General features: G+C 37.6%; 1 long non-coding RNA gene and 1 other non-coding gene across 2 annotated transcripts; one reads left to right on the plus strand and one right to left on the minus strand.

Annotated features, from left to right (window-relative positions):
* The first annotated feature begins 5,404 nt into the window (after positions 1-5,404).
* On the plus strand, positions 5,405-5,511 carry LOC113776560. The gene has a single exon (XR_003469046.1). It is a non-coding gene; the product is annotated as a small nucleolar RNA R71 (small nucleolar RNA).
* A 5,837-nt stretch (positions 5,512-11,348) lies between these two features.
* On the minus strand, positions 11,349-14,596 carry LOC113775361. Its single transcript, XR_003468864.1, has 2 exons — positions 14,260-14,596; positions 11,349-11,846 (listed from the first exon to the last, which is right to left on the minus strand). It is a non-coding gene; the product is annotated as an uncharacterized LOC113775361 (long non-coding RNA).
* Between the last annotated feature and the right edge of the window lie 1,699 nt (positions 14,597-16,295).

Consider the following 16,295-nt stretch of genomic DNA (forward strand, 5'->3'; position numbering starts at 1 on the left):
GAACTGGAAGGGCGGCAATCGACGGCTAGAGCGTTCGACTGGAGAGAGTGAGTGAGGGCGAACAAAGGCGCATGTCGATAGCAGGCAGCAACAGCGCTACGGTGGCGCGTGCGATAGGGGTGCTGTGGCGAGGGAGGGATGGACGAGACAGCGACGACAGTCGAGGGCGTGACTAGGAAAGACTGCAACGGTTCTCTGTTTTGATGTGAGAGGCGGCAGCGCTGCGAGGAAGGAGAGAGGGAGACGCGCGGCGAGGAGGTAGCGGCGGTAAGCGTCAATTGCAAAGTGAGGCAGCGGCAGAGGCTTTGGGGTTTCGGCCAAGGGAACAAGAAATAGGGGGAGTAGAGGAGAAGGAAAGGAAGAAAAGAGAAAGAAAGAAAAAGAAATAGTTTTCCTTTTTTTTCTTTTTTAATTTAAATTTAAAACAAATAAACTTGTGATTTGAAAATCAAAAGCTATGGTCAAAAGAAAGACTTTTTTTGAATTAATTAATTTTTTTAAGTTTTTTGAATTAATTTTATAATTATTTTTTAAATTTTTATTTTTTAATATTATTAACAAAATTTATTTTCGTAATTCAAAATTAGAGATTAACAGGAAATCGAAAACTGTTCTTGAGATTTGAATACTTACCTTTCCCGCGAACGTGACACGAGCACGTCAAGAAGGCAAGAACCCTTCTGACGATGAGCTCTCCATGTGACTTGACGTGTGCGCATCAAGTCAGAGAGATATCTATGAATCATTAAAAATGAAAATTGAAGCAAAAAATCAGTCAAACTCAAGGAAAACATATTTAACCTATCAAACAAAACTGAACAAACAACTAAAAAAATTTGGGTTGCCTCCCAATGAGCGCTTTTCTTTAATGTTTTTGGCTAGACATGGCCACGTGTCATTAATTGGAACAAGTTGGTGCAGCCAGACGTATCATTTCCACTTCTCCACTTGGAAAGCCCTCGTAGTAATATTTGAAACGGTGTCCATTTACTATAAACTTATTGTTTGTCTTAGCGCTTTAAATTTCTACTACACCATAGGGAAAGACGTAAGTAACTATAAAAGGACCAATCCAACGGGAACGTAGCTTATATGGGAAAAGCTTAAGCTTGGATTCGTACAGGAGAACCTTCTTACCAACTATAAAGATTTTCCTAGATATTTGTTGGTCATGGAACGCTCTACGCCTCTTCTTGTAAATTAATACATTCTCTTACGCTTCGTTCCGGATCTCCTCCAATTCTTGCAAATCTAACTTCCGATGGGCACCGACCTCCTCTAGATTCATGTTACACTGCTTTATCGCCCAAAAAACCTTGTGTTCGAATTTCACTGGAAGGTGACAAGGTTTTCCGAATACCAATCTGTAGGGTGACATTCCTATAGGGGTCTTGTACGCACAAAAATATTAGATTTGATGAAATCTGCAACCACTTTCGCATCACTAGTCCGGGGATTCTTAACCTCCACCCATTTAGATACATAATTGACTGCCAACAATATATGTACAAGACCAAACGACGTAGAAAAATGTCCCATAAAATCTATACCCCAAATATCAAAAATTTCTACAAAAATCAACGGACTTGGGGCATATGATTTTTACGGGCTATATTACCTACCCGTTGACATCAATCACAGGACTTATAAAACACATACGCATCTCCAAACAAAGAAGGCCAGTAAAATCCACTCTCCAATACCTTATGTGCAGTTCGTTTTGATCCAAAATGACCTCCACAGGCTAAAGTAGGACAGAAAGTTAAAATTGACTGAAATTCAGCTTCACTTACACATGTTCTCATTACTTGGTCAGCGCACTTCTTCCACAAGTACGAGTTATCCCAGATGAAGTACTTGACATCGTTCTTCAATTTGTCCCTCTTCGATTTTGGCCAACCTGCAGGAAAATTACCAGTTACTAGATAATTAACTAAATCAGCATACCAAGATAATTGAAAATTCAAAGAAAATAAGTGTTCATCGAGGAATGTGTCCCTAAATGGCACGTTCTCCTCTCCAATTGGTATGTGACTTAAATGGTCGGCTACTAAATTCTTCGAATCTCTTTTATCCCTTATTTCCAGGTCGAATTCTTGCAGGAGCAATATCCATCTGATGAGCCTCGGTTTCGCATCCTTCTTAATCATTAGGTACCGCAATACTACATGATCAGAAAATACAATAACTTTAGTACCTAACAAATATGACCTAAACTTATTTAAAGCAAAGATAATCGCAAGAATCTCCTTCTCAGTAGTGGAGTAATTCAGTTGAACCCCATTCAAGGCTCGGGATGCATAGTAGATGATATAAACTGCCTTTCCTACTCGTTACCCCAACACAGCCCCCACTGCATGGTCACTGGTATCGTACATGATCTCAAATGGTAGGCTCCAGTCAGGGGGTTGAATAATCGGTGGCGAGGTCAATAGCTCTTTCAACTTGTCGAAGGCTCTCTCACACTTGTCATCGAATTCGAAGGCCATATCTTTTTGTAAAAGTCGGAACAACTGGGCTCCAATTTTCGAAAAATCCTTGATGAACATTCGATAAAAACCTGCATGTCTAAGAAAAGAGCGTACTTCCCGCACACTCGTGGGGTAAGGAAAAACAGATATAATGTCTATTTTAACCCTGTCAACCTCAATACCCTTAGAAGACACAACATGACCTAGGACTATCCCATGTTCAACCATAAAATGACATTTTTCCTAATTAAACACGAGATTAGTCTCTATACACCTCAACAAGATCAATTTCAAGTTATCTAAACAAGTATTGAAACTATCACCGTATACACTAAAATCGTCCATGAAAACTTTAATAATTTTCTCTACATATTCTGAAAAGATGCTTACCATACATTTCTGGAATGTTGCAGGTGCATTGCACGACCCGAATGGCATGCGTCTGTATGCAAAGGTTACGAACGGGCACGTGAAGGTCGTCTTCTCTTGATCCTCCGATGCGATTGCAATCTGAAAATACCCTGAAAATCCATCCAAAAAGCAGTAATAAGCCGATAAGCTAAACGCTCAATCATTTGGTCAATGAAAAGAAGAGGAAAATGGTCCTTTTTTATGACGGCGTTCAGTCTACGGTAGTCTATACATTGCCTCCATCCGGTAGGTTTACGCACTGGCACGAGCTCACCCATTTGGTTGACTTCCACTGTCACTCCTGCCTTCTTTGGAACTATCTGGATTGGACTCACCCATGGGCTATCTGATATCGCGAATATGATCCCCACATCCAGCAACTTCAATATCTCATTCTTCACCACTTCCATCATGAGGGGATTGAGCCTCCTTTGAGCTTGCCGTACAGGTTTGGTGTCCTCCTCCACCTTTATTCGATGTATACAGATGGAAGGACTGATTCCCTTAATGTCGGCGATGGTCTATCTTATTGCCTTCTTATATTCTCTAAGGACTCAGATTAGCTTCTCTTCCTGGGTCTCTGAGAGTACAGCTGAGATAATCACCGGGAGTGTTTCGGTATCGCCCAGATACGCATATTTCAGTTGCTTCGGCAGAGGTTTCAACTCTAACACATGTGCATGTACCACAGATGGCAGTACCCTCTGGTGAGGTTCTGGCACAAAAACACGTGCGAGCTCATACCTTTTCGTCGTGGTTGGCAATGAGTGTAACGCGCCTATTGTACAGTTCAGATCTTCACTCCATTCTACCTCAGGAGTTGTTTTCAACTCGAAGTGCTTGGTTAGAGCAACCTCCAACTCATCCCTGCCAACAGTTTCAAACACTTCCTGCACCGCAGGATCAATAGTACTTACAAAGAAAGCAGAACTAAAATTAGAGTTGAGGGGTATTTCATAGTATCAAAAATATTGAAATGAACAATTTTTTCATCTAATTTCATGAACAGAGTGCCCTTATTAACATCAATTTTGGTTTGTACTGTGCTAAAAAAGGGCCTACCTAATAGCAAAGGTAAAGGATCGAGGGAATGATTATCATCCATGTCAAGTATATAAAAGTCAGATGAGATTACAAAATCATTAATTTTGACCAACACATCCGCAACTAACCCATCAGGGTATGCGTTAGTTCAGTTAGTTAATTGAATGATTATCCCAGTTACTTTTAATTGACCTAAATTCAGAGAAGTATAAATAGATTTTGGCATCACATTGATTGATGCTCCTAGGTTTAACATGGTCTTTCCAATCAGGGTGTTACCTATTCTACAGGGAATAATAAACATACTTGCATCCCTGCATTTCGGTGGGAGTTTCCTTTGTAGAACCGCTGACACATTCTCCCCCACAATGACTCTTTCATCTCCCCTCAGCCTCCTTCGATTGACGCACAGGTCCCTCAAAAACTTTGCATATTTTGGCATTTGTTTGATTGCGTCTAACAGGGGAATATTGATTTCTACCTTGCGAAACACCTCCAAGATCTCCTTCTCCTTATCCTACTTCTTTGGTTTCTCCAACCTGTTAGAGAAAGGAGGCAGATGAGTTTTGACCTCAACGATCGAGTCAAGGAGTACCACTGGATTTTTGCCATTAGCACCCTCCTTCTCAAGTTCATTCTCGATTTTTTCCTCATTTTTGTCCTTTGGAATCATAAGTTCAGGCCCCTGAATTTCCTTCTCGCTCTACAGTCATCGTACTTATGTTCTTCGGATTCAATTCAGGTTGAGACGGCAATTTACCTTGGACTTGGGATTCTAGGCGGTTAATTACTATTGCCATCTGACTCATCTAACTCATCTAACTCTACATTGCTTGCATCTGTCCCAATTGATTTCTCATACTTTGTAGATCAGAATTCATCTTTGGTTGATTAGCAATTAATTACTTCATCAACTCTTCCATGGACGGATTTGAAGTTTGAAAGGGGTGTGGCGGTCGAGGCTAATACTGCTGTTGATGCCCTTGATGTCTATTTGGTGCAAAATTAGGCTGCTTATTTCCTCCATAGTTGAAGTTAGGGTGATCTCTCCAACCCAAATTATACGTATTCGAGTACGGGTCATAGGGCTTTCTTGGCGCGGGCGCATGACCAGCCATGTTCACTTGCTCCGTACTTTCTTCCTGAATCATTGGGCACATCTCTGTAAAATGACCCATTGCAGTGCAAATTTCACTCACTTTGGCTTGTGATGCAGTTCTTACAGCCAATTGCCTAACAAAAGATGTTAGTTTCGTCAATTGCTGTTGGATAAAAAATGTCTCTATCTCATTCATCTTGTGTGTCAAGACATCTTCCCTCGTACCAAACTGCTGCGAATTCTCAACCATTCCTTCAATTAGCTCCCATACTTCTCGAGGAGTCTTGCTCACCAATACCTCTCCACTTGCAGCATCAATTATACTCCTGTCTCTGAAGAGCAACCCTCGTAAAAATATTGGATAAGCAGTTGTTCACTTATTTGGTGTTGAGGGCACTTGATGCACAACTTCTTGAATCGCTCCCAGTAATCATAGAGCGACTCCACTGGATGCTATTTGATACCGCATATCTCCTTCCTTAGACTTGCCGCTCGAGACGCAGGAAAATATTCGTCTAAGAACTTTTTCTTCAGCTGATCCCACGTGGTGATACTACCTGGTGGTAGGTAGTACAGCCAGTCTTTTGCAAAGTCCTTCAAGGAGAAGGGGAATGCCTTCATTTTTATCTGTTCTTTTGTAATTTTCGGAGTTTCATGCTGTTGCAAACAACATCAAACTCTTGCAAATGCTTATACGGCTCCTCACCTGGTAAACCATGAAAAAATGGTAAGAGATGAATTAGCCCAGATTTTAACTCAAATGGAGTGTTATCATTTAAATTTGGGAAAGTAATGCATAAAGGCTGTTGATTTAAATCAGGAGCAGCCAACTCCCTTAGTGTTTGTGCATTAGCCATAGTGACTTCTTCTCAATCTGAGTCACTCGAAATATCACTAAGTGAATCTGTTGGTTCAACTTCTGGCTCAGGTCTCTAAGACGCAGCACTAGAGTGCTTTTCTCTGAGTTGTCTGGTCTCTTTCTTTGTTCTACGCACAGTCTTCTCTACTTCAGGGTCGAAAATTAATTCACATGTACGAGAAGAACGAGACATACACTCGAAAAGTACCAGGAAATTAGGACAAAAATGAACTTAAAAAGAAACAAATAACTGACGCCAGTCCCCGGCAGCAGTGCCAAAAATTGACAGGTTGTCGATGTTTGTGCAATAATAAAAATAAACCTAATTGCCAATTAAAATAACCAAAACCCGATTTCAAGTACTGGAGAAGGGACTTTTGGTGGCTGTCGAACTACCAAAAATAAAATTTATATAAGACCTACTACCAAAACTGAATGAGTATCGTGGTGAGTAAGGTCGTCTCCTCAGGGAACCGGTAGATTTATCACACACAGGTAATTAAGGTGTAACGACCCCACCTCCCCCTAAGGCGAACCAGAGGGTTCGGCGGGCCGCCTGCCCAACTCTCGCCGGGACTCAGTCGCTCACTACAGTCCTCAACCCAATTACAATATAAATCTCAAAATTTCATCAAATTCTCCAATGATTACATATTACAAATGCAGCGGAAACTGATTCCAATCGTAGAACGTATACTTACATCCATATCAATTTCAAATATTTATACAAGACCAACTCGTACATAAAATAGATCCAAACTTAAACTGTACACGATATAAGCCATCCAGTCACGTGAATAAGCACTCCAAGCTTTTCTTCGCCTTGAGCCCTGTGGGGGGAAAATAAAATATTTTTGGGGTGAGCTAGAAGCTCAGCGAGTAACCATTAAAATCAGTAATCAAATCGGTTTCACAATATTTCTTTTCAATGATGTCATAAATCAATGATGTCATAAATCAAATGATAAGTCCAGAAACGATTACAGCATTTACAAAACATTAAATATGGAGTATCAATAATTCAAGAAACATGTACAATGGAAAGCGATAGTAACATTCATGAAAGGATACATTCATTCTCCTGACATTTCCTCGCTCATTTGATCATTTATTTCATTTCATTCACCCCGTCCCTGGCTTTTGGCCAGGCTCCACCAACTTACATAGGTAATACTCGAGTATACCAAACGTTCACCCAAGTTCCTAATCGCCTGACCGAGTCCGCTTCTGGCTCAAGACGACCGGTAACAAGGGGCAATGGCCAGTTCAGCCCAAAAGGCTTACATTCATGCGCAAGTAACATTTCAATCGAAAATTTCACATTTATCGAGGTCGAGTGCGATAAAGTACACACTCGCCTCGAAAACTCGTTTTGGAAATCATTATAAGCGCTTAACACGTTATCAACCAAAATACAAGTCATGAAGTCAAGAAATATAGCAAACAAGGCACACTCACATGCCAGCACGCATGATATGCAAGAAAACATTTCAAAAGTAACTTTGGAAACAGTTCAAAAGTAAATAATGTAAGAAACGGATCATAAATAACTTTAGAAGTAGTTTGAGGTCACTCACCTCCACGGCTCTGAAACCATCCATCATATAGCATTGCCTTGCTCAAATCCAAGTCTTAGATCACAAACTCAATGCAAACAAGTCCTTTCAAAGTTCGGACAGCACTTCCCCTAAATCTTCTTACTTTCCCAGCCATCAAGGCTTCATGATTTCCTCATTCCAACCCAAAGGTACACACACAATAACAAGTTCATCCAATAGCCATTCAGCAAGCTCCAAGTGGTACTAGTACAAATCAAGCTAAGAAAAAGTTTAGAAAGGAAAGTTAAGCTCAAAACCAGAAAAATAGTTTTGACGTCATTTTGCGGTAATGGTACCAACGGCGCTACGATTGTCGGATGAAGGTACAAGATACACCGTTTCGAAGCTAAAAGACAGGGCTACAACATTACAGAAGGTCACTCAACCCAGTTTTGAGTGCAAACAGGTCAAAAATGCAGAATACCAACCCAGAACCGTAATTGCAGGTTCCCAAATCGCACTATACTGTAATGAACACAACTCAATCTATACAGGTCCAAATGCAGAAATTCCAAAGGCATATGTTAGCTAAGACATCCAGCTACATTTCATCAGAAGACACCAACTTCAAAATTCAAACCAATTCCAGTCAAAACAAATGATTACAAGCGCAGTTTTCACATTCTGAGCAACCCAGACCAGCAACAGTAAAATCGACATAACTCACTCTACACAAATCCAAATGACCTGAAATTTTGCAGGCACTTCAAACTCATCAATACCTACAACTTTCATGTTTTGAGAAAAGTCCAATTCGGCCTCTAACCCTATGATCTAAAACCGGACAGAATTTGGGGTTTTGAAACCCTAACATTTCTCAATTCAATCCAAACCCAAAATTGATTGCAATTACCCATAATTTGCACCTACTAGAGTCTATATAGACCATTACCAATCATCATAAACAACCACACCATCATAATCCAATTAAACCAGAAAAAAATCCTCAATAAAATAAAAACTTCACCAAATCACTTCAAACCAAGATAAAAACCAGAAATTTCAGCACTTTAATCACTACTAATCATAACTTAAGCATCAATAGGTGTAGGTGGAAGTTTAAGCTTCACTTACCAAGAAAACAAGAGAGGGGAAGATGTTGGACACCTTAGCTCTTCCAAAAAACTTCACTAAAGCACTCACTATCACTAAAAGGAAAGATTGTATGGAGTAAAAACTAATTCAAACCCTTGGTTTGGTTGATTTGAGCCACTTGGAAGCTTGAAATGTTGAAGAACTTCCTTCCTTCTTGCAAGAGAGAGAGCCGGCCAACACAAGGTAAGAAAATGGTAATTTTTGTGAATTTTTGATATATATACTTAATTGGGTCAAAAGTCAAAATAGTGAATAGTATTTCTTAAGTCAAAACCAATGATATTGTGACACTTGTCACTATCATAAATGTAATCTTTTCTTTTCTTTTACCTCTCACATCAATCATTTCACCCACTCTACTTATCTCTTAACACCCGATAAATTTTACACAGTATCCGAAACATAACCTTATTGGCCGAATTTTTTCGAACTTTTCGTACTAGTAGGTCCCACGTCCATTATCTATTCTTAATTTCTCAAAAACTCTCCAATACTAGAAAAATCATTTGAAAACGATATTTGCTCATAAACTTTATCTGGGGAATTTTTTCTAATCAAGAAAATGTAGAAAAGCGGACGTTAAACAAATAAACCCTAGAAAAGTAGAAAATTTCCGGGTTCTCAAACTCATTTTTTTTCGGGGCGTCACATAAGGGATTTTTGGAAGAGAGAGATAAATGAAACAAATTAAAGGCGTAAGATTACTAAATAAACAATCGCAATAAATGCAATAACTCAAGAATAAAATAAACAATTAATTGACACAATCTAGTCAAGAAGATAATTTCGGCACTGGTTTACGCAATTAATTATAGATACCTGAATTAATTTACACGTTCGCAAATAAATTGGTTCTACCAATTTAGCAACTGCTAAACTCCAAATCTCTCCTTAATTTTACGGTAGTCCAGAGACGCTATTAAACTACCCCCTTGTAAATTAGATAACCCTAGAGACGCTAGAAGGATTTAATCTAATCACAGCTTTAGGAATTAGAGAGACCCAATTCTAGTTAACAAACACACATGCGGGTTCATTTAAACTAGATTCATTATTCCTACGACCCAAATTAGACTGCTTGCGAGGCAATGAAATTAATACCGTTTGCCACTAAATTAAGACATTCAAGTGATACGTACCCCTGTCCTAATTGGTAATATATTATTTAGACAATTGAACAACTGGCCATATTGATCCAATAAATCCAAACAATAATAGGCTGTTCAAACAAAGAATAATTAAATACTCACAAACGCAGAATTTAGAATAAACAAAACAATCTCACAATTATTCGTGCTCTAGGCCTTGATTACTCCTCAACTATATAAACAGGTTTAGCCTTGCCGCATGATGGTCATGCGATAAAAACTTCAACATAATTTCGTTGTTCAAGAAGTACAAACTGCGGCTGCTCGTCTACTCCCTTTCGTTAGGGAGAAAAAAAACTAAGAGAAAAGTCAACAAGATTCCAGAGATGCCTTCCTAGTTTGTTGCTGTCTTATTTTTAAAGTCCTCGTTGCCGCCCCCTTGCTTTTCGAATTAGAATTTGTTTCTCAAAAGGATTGCTTCCTTATTTCACTCATTGAATTGTTGCCAAAAGTCTTCTCTGCAAAGGTTTCCTAATCCCACGTAGGTTTAGAATGTATCTCCAAAAGAAAAGAAGTAGCTCCAGGGATAGGGCCCGTGGTCCGTCTTTTTCACGCAACTCTGCGTTATTTGATGTGGGCACACCAAAGAATGCCTAGTCTTCTGGAATTTGCCCCCCTTTTGTCACTTTCAACACCACTCTCTTGCAAATAACACAAATACTAAATATGGGCAGAAATCCAGTGTCTTGCACAATAAGTGACTAAAATTAAAACCAAATACAGCGAATAAAATGCACAATTATATCATCATCAACTTTAGGTGTGCAATGGGTTACTTGATTCACCCTGTTCCCAAAAAATTTGCTTGATCCGATGTACCCGAATGGGATGATTTTTTCACAAATAATTATTAATTTGTAAACATGGTAAGTAGGGTCGTGTGCTCAGGGACTGGGGATATATGACTCTTTTGAAATCCAAAGTAACATGGGGGATGCTTTTGTATAAAGGATGACAATTAAAGCAGTTCAACTAAAAATAAAATAGCCAACTAAAAATTTAATGACAATTCACTAAAATCAGAGTAATAATAATTAAAGGTCTAGCAAAGAAATAATTTCAGCAATGGTTCACCTAATTGATCATCGATGCAAAGGCAATTCCAATTATTTACTAATAAATAGGTTATAACTGCCAAACAAGCAATGACAGTCAACCCCTCCTTACTGTGTCGATGATTAAGGTACGCTCGTTAATCACTACTCTAATTGAGAAATAATCTTAGATACACCCGTAAGATTTAATTTTTCAATTGCCTTACGTATTAGAGGAGTTCTATTCTAACCAAATAACGCACTACCAGGGTTATTATAGATTAGCCCGCGTATTCCCCCGACAAAAATCCAATCATGCCAGTTGTCACCAGTTCAGAGCAATTAAACAATTACGGATTTAATGCCCCAATTAACAATAGATTACCAAATTAACTAATTATCTGGATCCAAGACAATCAATTAATTGAACAACCATAAGCACTGTAATCAGAGAATACACAAATACCAATAAATAAAAAGAAAAGATAAAATTAAATCGATCTCACAATTTTTAGACGAAACAGGACCTCCGTTGTTTCTTGATTAGAAAAAGGGATTTAGTTCATCCCTAATGAGGAACACCCATACAAAGCGGAAGGAACAATTGCGGCCTTTGTCATTGATCGGGAGAATTCAATTTGCTCGAATTACAAAGGAAAGGCAAGCCATAGCGATTGATTCAATTGTTTCTAATTGTCCTAGACGTATGAGGCAAGAGAATCACAAAGGACGAAAAGCAAAAGTCAAAAAGAAAAGCTACAAGGAATGATTTTTGTCTTCCTATTGCCTTTGACATACGAGAAGTAAAGCTACCCAAAAGCCAAAGAGAAAAGTCAAAAAGCTAAGCCACCAAGTAGTCCCCGTTGTTTGCTATTTCTAATTTCTATCTAATGTCTAATGCTCCTGTGCGGCGTCCGCTACCCAGAAGAAGAAGACTCCAGCCTTTTCTTTTTAATGCTGTCTTCGGCCAAATTACCAAGAAGGGTCGTGTCTTGATATTCCAAAAATATCCCTGAATGCCTGTTACTTGAACTCTTTCCTGATGACTGCCAAATTAGCACTTGTTATGGTATTTTTATTCTACTCCCTATAATAAGTGTAAATTTTCAAAAGTGAGTAGAATCTGACAATTAATCCACATTGGGTCAGGTAATAAGGGAAATTAATTATAAAATAAACGATAAATCGCAGCCTATCAATCTAGATGCAAAAACCCTAAAAAAAAAAGCGAATAAACACATAAGCACACAAGCATGCAAGTATATAAGCAAATAATACCTAACTATTACATTTGGGACCTTAACTACAATTTAAGGGGGAAATTTTAAAAAATAATAACATAACTATTACATTTATCTAACTAATTACATTTTTGGCAAAATTAAAACCTATCTATCATATAGCATAGCTAAATACATGTCTTGAGCATCTTTCTATTATAATTTGACATTTAAATGTCTCCCAAATAATCATAAAAAATTAAATATAATAAATGAATAAAAAATGAGTAAATAAAAGCACTCAAACAAGCAATTATAGATAAAAAGCATATAGAAGCACATAAGAGGATTTAAAACAATAAAAGAAGATACCTCCCTTGAAGTAGTGGTTAAATAAGGTTGGATTTATCCTATTTATACTCCAAAAATCAACAAAATGGTCAAGACACCAATTTAATTAACAAATATATATTATAAAGAAGTGAAAATAATCATGAAACTTACCAATTAAAGCATTTAAATGAAGTATAATTAACAGTTAAAGAAGATAAACAACTTATATTTAAGAAATCAAAACATTAGGGACCTAATTATAAAAATTGAGAAAGTTTTTGGGGTTTCATTATAATTATTATAAAAATTAAGGGTCAAAATTAAATTAAAAATAAAGTTTAGGGACCAAAATATAATTAAATTAGGAGCCTAATTGAAAGAAAACCAAAATTTTTAGGGTTACAGTAAAAATAATCGAAAGTCCAAGGATTGAAATGCAATTTTCCTATGAGAGATCTTAAGGAAAAGGCAGTGCTTTAAAAATCGGACCGAATCGGTCGGACCGCGAACCAGCCTTGGCTCCGGTCCGATTCATGCTTTGGGTTGACTATACTTAAAAATCGAATTGAACCATTCGAGCTGTGCGAACTGGATTGAACCGTTGAACCGACAGTTTTTTGTTTTTGTCTATTAAATTGAAAAAAAATAAAAAAAAATATATGTTTTCCTTAACTCTAAAAACTAATTATTAATGCCATATTCACTCACTTTCTTCTCCTTTTTTGCCTCTTATCAAGTTTGTATTTTTATTTTCTATTTTTTTGACTTCCTCCAAACTCAAAACTTCTTTTTTTTTTAAGTTGCAATATCTAAATATCATAAACTTGATTTAAAATTTAAACTCACAATGTCTAATTCTCATAGACGTGAATTTTGTATAATTTCAAAATATTGTGGTATTTTTGAGTTGGGTTTAACATTATTTTTTTGATTACTCCAATTAAGATTAAAATGAAATTTATTTGTTTCAACTTATAATTTAAATAATTTATTTGTGAAAATCCAACTTCTTTGAATTATTAAATTTTTTATTGTATAAAGTCTTAAATTAGTCCAATACATGTCTTGTTTTGTGCATATATATTTATATAAATTAATTTTAAAAAAATTCATTGAACCAGGGTTGAACCGGTCAGACCGATTGAACCTTAACCCGAACACCTCACCAATTCAATTAACGGTCCGAATTTTAAAATATTGGAAAAAAAGGCCAACGGGCCACTCTGTTATTTTCCTTGGGCCAAAAGCCATATTGACCCAACGAAAAGCCCTAAGGAAAAGAGACGGCCAGACGAGCTACCCTGTCATTTTTTACCAAATCAACCCAATCAAATGCATGGACTTTAAACCCCAAGCCGATGCCAAAACCCAGAAAAATAAACTAAAAGCCATTTACCAATAGCCAAACAAAACAATATTAACCCAAACCTTGATTTATTTTACCAAACCAAACAAGGTATTAAATCTACCAAAAATTAATTGAGCCCTAATTTCATCCTAAAATCCAAAAATAACCTACCCAAAACCCACTTAAAATATGAAAAGAGGATTAAAACTTAAAATGGGCAAAATTGGTTCATTCCAAATTTTGGGCCACAATGGAATTATGTAAAAGTCAGGGGTCAAAATACAAATTTAAAAAAATCCATGCATCTGGTTAGAAGAGCATTGCTGCAACTTTCTTGCAGTTCATCAAACACCCCCAAATAACCCAAACAATCATCAAAATTTCAGCTCAAAATAACCAGATCATGCACCCTTAACATCAACCTGATCTTATCATCACAAATACCGCATTAAATCACCAGATTACATACTAAAAAACTTGAGTTGTGGCTTGCAAAAGGAATAGCAGAAGAAGGGAGATAACAGGAACCATTGCAGCAAAATTTTCAAGAATCTAGCTAGGATCTAAGCACATATAAAAAATAGGATGAATAAAGTTACCTTTTAGTGCTTTAAGGAGCCAAAATAACATGGGAAATCACGAGCAAATGAACTCAGACGCTGGAAGAAGTCCAAGAATTCCGACTGCAGCGAGTTTGAGGCCGAATATGATGGATTTCCGGTCATTTTTTCCACAAGGTTTTCTGAAAAAAATTTGCTCTCTTGACTTCGGAGAGTGTGCAGAAATCAACAAAACACCTAAACGACTGGAATCGAGATCGAAATTCGATCAGAAAAAAGGGCTGAACCCTTAACCCTGGCTCCAGAAATTTTCTGCTCTTTTTTTTCTTCTTCTTCTCTCTCTGTTTCTCTGTTTTTCTCTCCTTTTTCCTTTTTCCTCCGCCTCCTCTCTTTTTTCTTACCTAATGCTACGTTTTGATGGGATTTTATACGAAACCAAGGCCTCTAAACCCTCACCCCAAAGGTGAGGATGAAACCCAGGTATTGCTGCAATCTTTTGAGCCATTGGATCTTTTTTATTCTGGAACTTTCCTGATAAAAATCAATGGGTGAGGTGGCTAAGGATTGGGGAAAAGAAAAGAGACAAAAAACAAGTGGAATTGGGCGAGGTTTTACTGCTGCAAATTTGGTACTGGCCTCTTGCTTCATTCATGGCATCTAGTACAAAGCCATGAAGATGACAGGCACATGCTAAGCTACTCCCTTTTTTTTTACAGAACTGCATTTTCATTTCCATTTTCTTTCTTTTCATTTCTTCACTTTCATATAAAACAAAACAAAACAATCAAATAAACAAAATTAAAAAAATGAATTTATTTAATAAAAAATAAAAATAAAATGAATTGATAAACTTTTGGTGTCTACACCTAATCAGTAGCAAAGGACGAATTTATTGACTCATTTCTTGGGTGTTAGTAGCTTCATTACTTCCACCATTTTTTGAACTGTCCAATCCTCCCTCCCACTCTCACCGTGACAACTACTACTTTTTTATTCCACCATCTCATCTCCATGGTTATTAGGGGACTTGGGCATTTGCGGAAGCTTATTCTTGGGTTCTTATTTGTTTCTGTACTACTATTATCAGATGTCTCTAGAGGAGAGCCCCAAAATCTATTGGCCGGTAATGAAGATCTATAAGGAGCAGATCTGCACCTAGTCAATAATGCATTTTTTGGTGGAGAAGTTGTAGAAGATTAAAGAAAGGTTTAATTTCATTTTGCCCCCTCAAACTATATCCGAAATTTCATTTAAGTTCCTAAACTTTAAAATGAGACACTTAAATCCTTAAACTACAAAATTCGTCCCACCGTAGTCCAATTTTTTACGGAATGCACGAAACCTAACAGAATGGTTCTCAATTCTGTTAGTTATTATTATAACTAAAGTTAACCAAATCTAGCAGGGATATAAATATAATTTCACGAGACCTAAGACAAAAAAAAAACCTTAGAAATTTGTAATTAAACAAAATTTTCTTTTCTTCGCCTGCTTCCTTCTATTTCTCTTGCGTCTTCTTCCTTCTTCGTTTTCCTTCTCCCCAGAAGCACATCATCAGAAATCAAAAGCCCATGTTCTTCCTTAGGAGCACAACATCAAATTCTTCAGATTTTTCTTCAGGGCCACCGTTCTAAAGCGCGTGATTCTTTCTACCTTGGTTTTCTCTTCTTCATTTATTCTTATTTTTTTTTAGGTCGGGTATTCCTCTGCTATTTCTGCTCCTAACGCCATACTAGTTTTTATGCTTTGCCAAATTGAACGCTGATTTGTTAGCTCATACAGACGTATCTACTACACAAGCAGTTAAAAAGGTTTGGCGGCTGCGTACACTCGCGTAAGTGGGAGAGTAGAGACCTCAAAATGCAGCATCTCAGCTTTAACTTCTTAAACCCTCGGATGCCACAGAGCCAGACACCCACCCCTACCCCTCCCCCGGGTCATCGTGTCATCATATATTCTTCATGGCCATCGATGCTCTGCCCATCCATCACAATACCACCGCACCACCTCCTCCTCCACCGCCCCCCGCCAACGTCCACCACCACCACCCATTCTCCTTATTCACCCATTTCTAC

Source organism: Coffea eugenioides, chromosome 6 (genome assembly GCF_003713205.1).
Source record: "Coffea eugenioides isolate CCC68of chromosome 6, Ceug_1.0, whole genome shotgun sequence".
In the NCBI taxonomy this organism is placed as follows: domain Eukaryota; kingdom Viridiplantae; phylum Streptophyta; class Magnoliopsida; order Gentianales; family Rubiaceae; genus Coffea; species Coffea eugenioides.